The sequence below is a fragment of the Montipora foliosa genome, unplaced genomic scaffold, assembly GCF_036669935.1.
Source record: "Montipora foliosa isolate CH-2021 unplaced genomic scaffold, ASM3666993v2 scaffold_420, whole genome shotgun sequence".
Taxonomy (NCBI): domain Eukaryota; kingdom Metazoa; phylum Cnidaria; class Anthozoa; order Scleractinia; family Acroporidae; genus Montipora; species Montipora foliosa.
In genome coordinates, this window is record NW_027179724.1 from 1,179,372 (window position 1) to 1,189,371 (window position 10,000).

General features: G+C 39.0%; 1 protein-coding gene across 1 annotated transcript in view; it reads right to left on the minus strand.

The window, feature by feature from the left end:
- LOC137988531 (uncharacterized) overlaps positions 1–10,000 on the minus strand; it is a gene marked incomplete at its 5' end in the record, with an annotated part of 670,231 nt that overhangs the window by 395,350 nt on the left and 264,881 nt on the right. The gene's annotated exons all lie outside the window — the stretch shown is intronic.

The following is a 10,000-nucleotide window of genomic DNA, read 5'->3' on the forward strand; positions in this document are numbered from 1 at the left end:
TTTAACTATGTGTTAATACTACATCGGATGTTCATTCACATCGACTTCCGTGCACGTTTTGCTCTAAGATGTCCTAAATGTAAACATCGCTGTTATTATCTTCGTTTATTAAGTTCTACTTTACGTTCAGCATATGTTTAAAAAAATTAAGTTTTAATTTTAATAGCATAAAGAATCTTCAGGTTAAGGTAAAGAGTAGTTTTGGATGTTATTTATTAGCCATTATTTACGGCTCTAAGATAATCTGCGAAAGAGACATGAACGGTACGTAAAAATCAGCTTAACTCGCTGGCTTGCACTGAAAACGAACAAAAATTTCACGGGCAAAATAACAGCGATGATAAGAAGGATTAGTAAGGAAAGTTTTGTTGTTTTTCAGTCAAACAAGAAGAAGAAGAAGAAGAAGAAGAACTCTATTCAATTTGTTTTAAGAAACCGCATCCATACGAAAAAAATTAAACAATATTTTTAGGATTCAATCTTCACCATCAATATTATTGACTCAACTGCACAAGTAAGCTTTGGAGCTTGGTAACAAAACGAAAGCTAATTTTGGTCAATTATCATCTTGTCTCTTCTCATGTCAAGCAACTTTTAGCCTTAAAATATGGCGTTCCATCTCCGCCAAAAATCGAAGTTGTAACGCAACATCCAACTTTACACATCGACATCGGACTGTGTCATGTCAACATTAATATTCACGTAAACAAACAGCGAACTTACCAACACAATGTCAGTAAATACAAATCAACTTCCAACTTAAACGATCAACTTTTCATTTTACGTCGCTAATACCAAGTTTTTAGGTGGCCGTTGGCAAAACCAGGATCGGATCGGATCGGATCGGATCGGATCGACGAAACTAGAACAGGATCAATAACAAAATTCCGCCCAAAGTAGACACATGAAAACCCTAGGTCACCAGTTAAGGTTACTTCCAACCTTCGCGGGAGTCCTTCGGGAAAAAGTTCGTACGCGCACTAAAACTCGGTTAAACTATATAATTTTACCGTAAACTACATTTATTAAGACTAAAAACAAAATAAGTATGCAAGGCTGGTTGTACGGCTGTGAGGATATATAGTGTTTGTTTGACCAATATTTCCTCAGGCACGGCCTGACTTCTTCAGGGAGTTAAATCACTTAACTCCCTGCTGGTCAGATGTCCCAAGATCCGGCACTTGTACTTTGTTCCGCTGGTCCTTTCATACAAAGACTGTCCACATTTATTAAGCTTTCTCCTGATGTATAGTTTGTTATGATTTTATTGAAACTAAAGCGAGTACGAACTTTTTCCCAAAGGACACCCGTGAAGGTGGGAAGTAACCTTAACTGGTGACCCAGGGATTTCATGTGTGTATTGGCGGGAATTTGTTATTGATCCAGTCCGAGTTTTGTCGATCCGATCCGATCCGATCCTGTCCGGTCCGGTCCGATCCGATCCTGGCTTTGCCAACGGCCTTTTTAGGTCAACTTTACGTTTCATGTCGTCAATACCAAGTTCGTAAGTTTAGACTTCATACTCATTCATATACATCGACTTCTGATATATAATCAAAGTGATTGTTTGTTTGTTCACAGCGCGTGTGAACTTACCACTTTAACATCGACCACGATAATCTGTAACGCAATGTCGGACTTTGTCAGATCAAGTTCAACATTGTAGCGCCATGTTCGTCGTTACGTCCCAAAGTTGAATGTTCAACTCTTACCGCGAGCCCAAATCCGCCAATAATTATGGGAGGTCAAAAATTGAAGTCATTGATTCGGAGCTACACGCACGTGGTTGCGGTGATCGGTCGCAGTTCGCAGGGATTGTTCTCATGTTTATTGAAATTGATTCCTTGATTTAAGTAAATGGAGAATCAGAACAACGGCCAACTGAATAGCTTACGAGATACCCTTCTTCGGGTCGAAGACCGGCTGAACTCTCTGCAGAACAGCCAGAATAACGACTCGGAAGGTAAGGTCGGCTAAACATTTAGATCGAGTAAGCTCAGTACTGCAGCTTAATACATTCCTGTTTTAATTCTTTACCTCACTGCGTAATTTTTAACCATTTCTCGTTTTCTAACTAATGTAAATGAAGAAAACAAGGTTTACAGCACGAAATTTACACCTTATCACGAGGAGTCAATCATTGACATATTGTTGGTACACTGACGGAATCAATCGAGCGGGGGTAGGTGTTCCAACGACGTATGACTATGATTGTAGTTTCTACGTAGTTTCTATATCATGCATTTGTAGTTTAACTAGTTTAATTTTTAGGGTAGATTTTAATGAGTGTATAGGTGATTAGAATGTAACAAAAGATATGTACTTTATTATTATCATTATCATTATCATTATCATTATCATTATCATTATCGTTATCGTTATTATTATTATTATTATTATTATTAGAATAGTGCATGGGGGACATATATGATGAGTAAGCCGTCGTATCATCACCGTGGAGCCGCAACGAGACATTAGGCATGCAAAAGTTTAAATCATTACTAAAGATGTGAAACAGCAAGGGCCTAATTGTGATCCCTTTGGAACTGTCCGGCCTTGATTGTTCTGAAGCCAGAGCAGACGCTTTGACGCTTTGTTGATGGCCCAGCAAGTAAGATGACATCAGTTCCAAGGCTTGCGCAGAGAGACCACAGGCCTTCAATATCGCGTGCACAAGATGGTGATTATATTTATGGCATCAACGCTTTGCTCAAGTTCACAGCAACCACCGCTACTGACGGAGCTTGAGTCTTGGTGTCATTAACAGTTAAGCAATGAAACTCGAACTGCGTCGACGAAACTTGTAGATAATCGAGAACTCCAGAACAGTGCATGGGGACACATCAGAGTAAGCCGTCATATCATGACTCGCGGTAGCCATCTTAGCGACCGACATGTCCAAAGCGTTTGATTCTCTCCACCCACCACTGTTACTCAGCAAGCTGAAAGCATACGGTTTCTAGGAAGGCTTGATACAGCTCTTGAACAGCTAGCTACCTCTGCGACCGAAAATATCGAGTCAGAATTGGCAGTCACACAAGCTGGTCCAGGACGATCAGTCGAGGTTGCCCCCAGGGCTCTGTCCTAGGTCCACTGATGTGGAATACATTTTAAAATGACTTGTCCCTTTGTTTTTTTAAATCGAGTTCATCAGTGTACGCAGGCGACCATCAGATATTCCAACGTGGGAAACGATCAATCTAGTGTTACCTTGGAGCTTAGAAAAACTGCGCGCAATGCCACTAACTGGTACGACTCCAATCTTCTAGCTGGTAATCTTAAAAAGGATCACACTATTTTAAAACATTGGTGACAGTGAAGACAAAAACGATGTCACACATTCAATCTGTGTGAACAAATGAAGAAATAATAACAGTAGGAAAGCTTGAACTCTTAGGTGTAATCTTAGACTCGAAACTTAACTTCACTGATCATATCAGCTCAATCTGTAAGAAGGCCAGCCAAAGTTAGGAGTGCTTATGCGGCTAAAGAACAGACGCCTGCAAGATGTATGCACCCTTGTGTATAAAGTCAAACACACATTATGTCCAGCCTATATTAGCAACTTTTTTAATACTCATAGCACTTCTGCGATATAATACAGTAACATATGGTCAACATTCTCTTCGCTACCTTGGACCAAAATTATGAAGAAAACTGCCTAAAAATATCAGATCTGCAAAACCTTTAAACAACTTTAAAAGCACTATTCGAAAGTTTGACGTTAGCTCTCTGATGGACGACGGATGCATGCGTTGTTTTTGCTGTTCATCTATGTAGTTGGTTATTAAAAAATTAGCACGTGATAATATTTGTTCTAGATTTCATTTTAACGTTATTTTCTTAACTTTACTAAATCTTAGTTGAAAAGTTTACCTTATATTTTAGTCTCCCCAATTAGTAGAGCAGTTGTGCTCAACTATTAAAGACTTGAGACTTAAATAAAGTTGTTATTCATTCATTCATTGCTTGCCTGTTATCAATACTGTTCCTCCAATCCTCGGTCATTTTTAGAATGCAGTACAACATGAATGGTTCTTCATGAAGCCAGATAGGTTTAAAGACAAACGATTATGGAAGGTACCGTAAGTTTGGTTGTATCTAACTTTCTGAAATACCTTCGATTGTGATGTTAATTTTGATAGTTGGCTTTGCGGATTCGTGAGAAGAGACGGCAGTGCGAACGCTGGCCGAGGGCCGAGGAAAAAAAGAGATGACAAAGAAAGAGTGGAAGGCTCACCTGATTATCCAATAACTGATGAAGAGTTCGAAGCTGCAGTTAATAAATTGAAGGCAAATCTCCAGGTATCGATAATGTATTAAAATGAAGTAATAAAAATCGGAAAGGACGCCATCAAAGGGCATTGAGAAAATTTATTTAACCGAATCTTAGATACTGGCAAATACCCTGCTCTTTGGAGTTTTGGCCTCATTGTGCCTATTCACAAAAAGGATGATCCATCCAAAATTGAAAATTACCGAGGTATCACTTTGCTCTCTGCGTTAGGCAAACTCTTTACATCAATCCTCAACAATCGACTGTACGACTACATGGTTTAAAAAGCTGAATCTTGAAAGCTGAACAAGGTGTTTTCAGAAAAATGCACGGCACAGTTGATAGCATCTTCACATTAAAAATGCTTATTGACAAATACGTGAAATCTAAGCCACAGAAGCACCGAAATTTACTCTTTCCATGCTTCGTCGACTTTAGAAAAGCCTTCGACTGTATACCTCGACAAAAACTAGAAATAAGGTTTGAAAAAAATTGAGTGATTTTTGCAAATCACTTGAACTACTCTGGATCCACCAGTATTAATAATGATAAAAATAATACAAACGTTCTTGTATGGCACATTTCCACAGCTCAATGTGCCTTACAACCATGTTATCACTAAATTCCATATCTAATCAAAACCAAAACAACAAATTGCAAAGATAAAAGACTCCCTGAAAAGATACATTTTAAGGAGACTCAAAAGGGTTTCAACACTTGGGAAGACTCTGTTTAGATCGAATAACGCTGCAACACTGTATCACGTAACAGCAATGGTATGGTACCACATGAAACATCGATTATTTCCAAACATGATGTCATCATTATTGTGATGTAATAAGTTACCTTGGCAATGGGAAAGCCCAGCAAAAACACCTTATATTTTGGATTTAGTTGCTCAAATCTCAAAAACGAACTTGGTGACCCCCCCCCCCCCCCCCCACACATTTTTTTATTGCTGAAAAGTGATTAGAAGGCCATGATAAAAATTTCAGGAAAGTTTAAAAAAATTTTGCTAGAGGGTTCAGAGCTACCTTTAAAAATCACAAATTTAAGGTGGCTCAGAATTCACTAAACAGAGTTTTTTGAAAACTTCACAGAAAGTTTCCTTCTGATTACTTTTCAGAAATAAAACATGGGAGTCACCGAGTTCGTTTTTGAGATATAAGCAACTAAAAACAAAATAAAGGTTGTTTTTACAGTGCTTGCCCGTTGCATGGTGATATATTACGTCACAATAATGACTGTATCTTGTTCAGCAATAATTCGTGTTTCATTTGGTACCAAATTATTATCAATGCATGCCGATCCTTCTAAGAAGAGCATCACTTGGAAGCATTGAACTGGTTTGAGCCTCCTTAAGTTTAGTTTTAAAACAGTTTAAAGTCCTTGCTTTTTTAATGTTCTCAGGCAGAGTTCCATAGAGGTGCAGGGATGGCGCAGTGGTGAGAGCACTCGACTCGCACCAATGTGGCTTAGGTTTGATGCCCAGACTCAGCGTCATATGTGGGTTGAGTTTGTTGGTTCTCTACGCTGCACCGTGAGGTTTTCTTCAGGTAATCCGGTTTCCCCTCTCCTCAAAAACCAACATTTGATTTGATTTGTATTGATTGTTAATTTCGGTTTACAGTGTCTCCAATGAGTGCTCCAGTGCTAGAATGATTAGACACTTAAATAAAGTTCCTTTCCTTTCCTTTCCTAGTTTTGGTGATGCGAACGAAAAAGCTCTGCCACCATAACTGTCAATTGAGGATGGAGTAGTAAGTGTGACGATGATCTTAAAATTCTTGACAGCTATTCACCATTTTGGCTACCTGGTCTTTATTGAGCTAGAGGTGTCTTCTCACACACCGCTGGTAGCCATGTCAAGCTGACCACCGCAACAAAGTCGGCAATGGCGGACGCAACAAAAACAACTGCCCGCCCGATGTGTCACAAGACCTATACCCAGGCCCCAGTGGTGCATGAGAAAAACATTTTTCACTTATTTCGTTTCACTCAGCCAGTGAAAAATTACTCTTAGTGTGAGTTGTTGACCAAATGAAGTCCGGAACTTTTTTACCTTTTCATATTTCCTATTTTTCAAGGCCATTGTCATCTGATTAAGTCATGATCTTTTACTTGATTGCATTAGCCTTTGATGTTCTTGGATCTAAAATGATTTGTTGTGTTATGTAACATATTTTGTTATTATTTTATTTCCTGTTGTATTGCCCATACTACTTTCCAATCATTACTTGTCATGCTTATGTTGTATGCAGATCATAAGTATAATTGAACTGTTCTCAAAAAATTGAAAAAAATGATATTAATGCCACTAGTACTGCTACACTGGGATCATCACTATTTAGATTTCTACTAGATAGATTTGATATCATTGTTCTGTAACTCAACGGAACCATGTTCTTTGAAAGTCATTCTATCAGTTGAGTTTGGTTTTTGATTTGTCAATCGCACAGCATATTAACTTCCCCCCCCCCCCCCCATCCCCCGCATGATTGTTCAGGATTGAGTATTTGGCAACCTCCAGAATCTTTGCAATCACGTTTCCCACCTATTTATTTATTATTTTATTTATTTAAAGATTCACCTTAAGGTGGCTGTTAAATATTATTGGACACTAAGTTCCACTACACGGTATTTTCACCCAAAAACCTGACCCCTCAAAACTAGAATACCCAACCCAGCCCAATATGAAAAAAATATTAATGTGAAAAAAAGTATTGATATATCAACAAGAGCAAACAGAAAAAAATATTAACTTTGCAACATTTAGGACATATTAATTTAAAAGTATGAACATTATCTCCATCAGCAATCTGGTATAACCTGACAAAATAGAAAGACTTAAGCTTAGCTTTAAAAGCAGACAAAGTAGTTTCTGCTTTGATATCATCAGGAACAGCATTCCAAATATTCGAAAGTCTAATAAAAAAACGAATCCCTAAAAAGTGAAGTTCGAAAATAAGCTGTTGTAGATAAAGTCCAGAGGAACCACAATGTGATTTACTGTTACAGTACTTAACATAACATTAATGTAAATTATCGGCTGACATCCTTTAATCTGCTTTCACACAAGAAAAGAGACCTAAACTGCCACTATATGGGAAAATTTGTTTAGTAACCTGTAAACAGTCAAACAGCTGCCATTATCAAAGTAACAGGTAAACTCTTTCCCGTGCGACTCCCCATTACAGTATGTGAGGATTTGACTGACAAAAGTCAATTGCATATTATTTTGGAGCTCACATGCGGTTAGCAATGGCATGGGTGAAGAGTGCCCTTGACTTATTTCAAATAATTTTTAAACCAGAAATTACAGTGTACAGTATGTTGAAGTCTATGGAATTCATGGTTATTTTAATTTATTGATGCTGGTGAACAAAAGAAGTGTGAGAGAATAAAGCAGTCCAAATGCTGCACTGTCCCATTTCCCTAATAATTGCTAATAATTTCAAGAACATCAAAAGTAATCAAAGTCCCCATAATATGAGTGTATGTTTGTTGTAAAAGCGGTGTGTAAACGAAAGAAAAGGCTGCTATGAGAAATCTACCAACCACTTCATCAACAGCTTGTCCCATGTGACAGCCTCATATAACTTTCATAAGCCTTGGATCCAAAATTGTTTACCCACATTTGTGACACTGTGGGGACTTGGTGATTACACTTACACTTTCAGGTGAGTTGTGGGGACTTCTCTGTTTTGATGTTAAAAATGCGTTTTAGGCCGTTTTAGAGCATTCGGAGGCACTAGTTGTGGGGACCCAGTTTTGGTACCCACAGTGTCAAACTTCCCCACAGTGCTGGTGTGTATACATATGGAGGTCCCCACAACTAGGTAATGGTAAGAACATACACACACACACACACACATACACACATACCTACATACATTTATTGAAGCTCCCCCATAGGGGCTTTTCAGCCACAATGTAAAAAATAATCATGAATAAAAATCGTGTGGAAAATCAACATTGGGCTCGATTGATTTTTGGTTCGCTTTTGTGCGATTGACTACAACGGATTTATGTAAAAAAGCCTCTGAGAAGCGGGGAGTAGATCAGGGATCTCTGCGCTGCTCGGCAGAAGTTTCTAACCTTGGTTAAATCACGTCTGCGACGCAAGCTACATTCACCAAAACGCAAGCAGCAGTGAAGTATGGGCGGAACGTCGGTACGCTATCGGTCGACATATCGACCGATGGATCGGTCAACATATCGACCAATATGTCGACCGATCTATCGGCCGACATATCGACCGATAGGCTACCGATATGTCGGTCGATATGTCGACCGACACATCTCGGTCGAGACATCGGCCGAGTGTCGGTCGATACGTCGACCGACATATCGGTCGAGTATCGGTCGATATGTCGACCGATATGTCGGTCGAGGGGTGTACAAAATACACATGATCCCAATCGTCGAGCTCAAATTTGAACGATGCGCCAAACACTGAGCTGCATCGTTCCATTATATGGGCATAAATCTGAACTTCAGCCTCTGCCAACTTGACACCGTTTTTTTCAAGGATTTGCCTTGCAAAGGAAAAGCGAAGAGGTATTGTAGTTCCTCTGGGGATGACACTAACGGTAATGGGGATATGATCTAAGGCCATTTTCAAAAGCACAACTCCTCGAAACGTTAATTTTGAAGAGAGCAAAAGCAAAGCCTGATCCTCTGTGATAACCAAGTTATCTGCAAGAATAGATTGTATGTCAATAGCATGTAAAAAAGAAAAGGCAGCATGTAACTCGTCCTGGGCTTTGTTTCTTTGATCAATACGTTGTTGAACTGCATCTGGCGTAAAGGCTGCCGCGAGTCGTCGCTTCTTCATTTCCTCAGCGCTTTAGGCTACTAAGAAAAAGACAAATGGTTGATGCGCAGTAGCGTAGCGTTACATACAAATCGTTTGTTGAACCAGGTCAAGCCATTCTACGGGGTTGGTCACGTTAGATACACTCAGTCGTTTTAAAGTGCATTTCATCTCCAAACATTTCGATCTCGGGAAGTAGGGTTGCCCCGTTGCATGCATGATTGATAGTTCAACGCTTCTACCTGTATCTCTTCTTTTCATTACGTTATTACGCTTTACGATGGACATTTTTCACGCCAGATATTTTCCGCAGTTATTACGCTATTACGCCAAGAATGTAGTAAAAATGTTCCGTTTCATCTGTTCCGATTCGCAATCTTTATGTTCTTTCTTTGTATGTCATTACGATATTACGTTATTACGATGGACATTTTAACGTGCTATTATTGGAGCTTGGTCAAGCTGGAAAGTTTTTGCCAGTTATTACGCTATTACGCCAACATTATACTAGGAGTATTCCAATGTTTGTTCAACGTCGCAATCTTTAGTTTTTGTTCATTACATTATTACGCTAATAGAACGGACACTTCACGGAGTTAATGTAGGGGCTTGGATAGCTGGAATTTTTAGGCGCAGTTATTTAGTTATTACGCTATTACGCCAACAATTTAGCAGGGATGTTTCATTCCATGGTTGTTCAACGCCGCTTTCTTAATTTCAGTTTCTCATTACGTTATTACGATGAACCACTTTCAGAGTATATGTACGGTCTTGGTCAAGCTCGACACTTTTCATGATAGTTGTTACGCTATCACGATATAAATATCTTGAGTAAGGATTTTCCATTCCGTGTTTGTTCAACGTTGCAATCTTACTTTTTCATTACGTTATTACGCTATTACAATGAA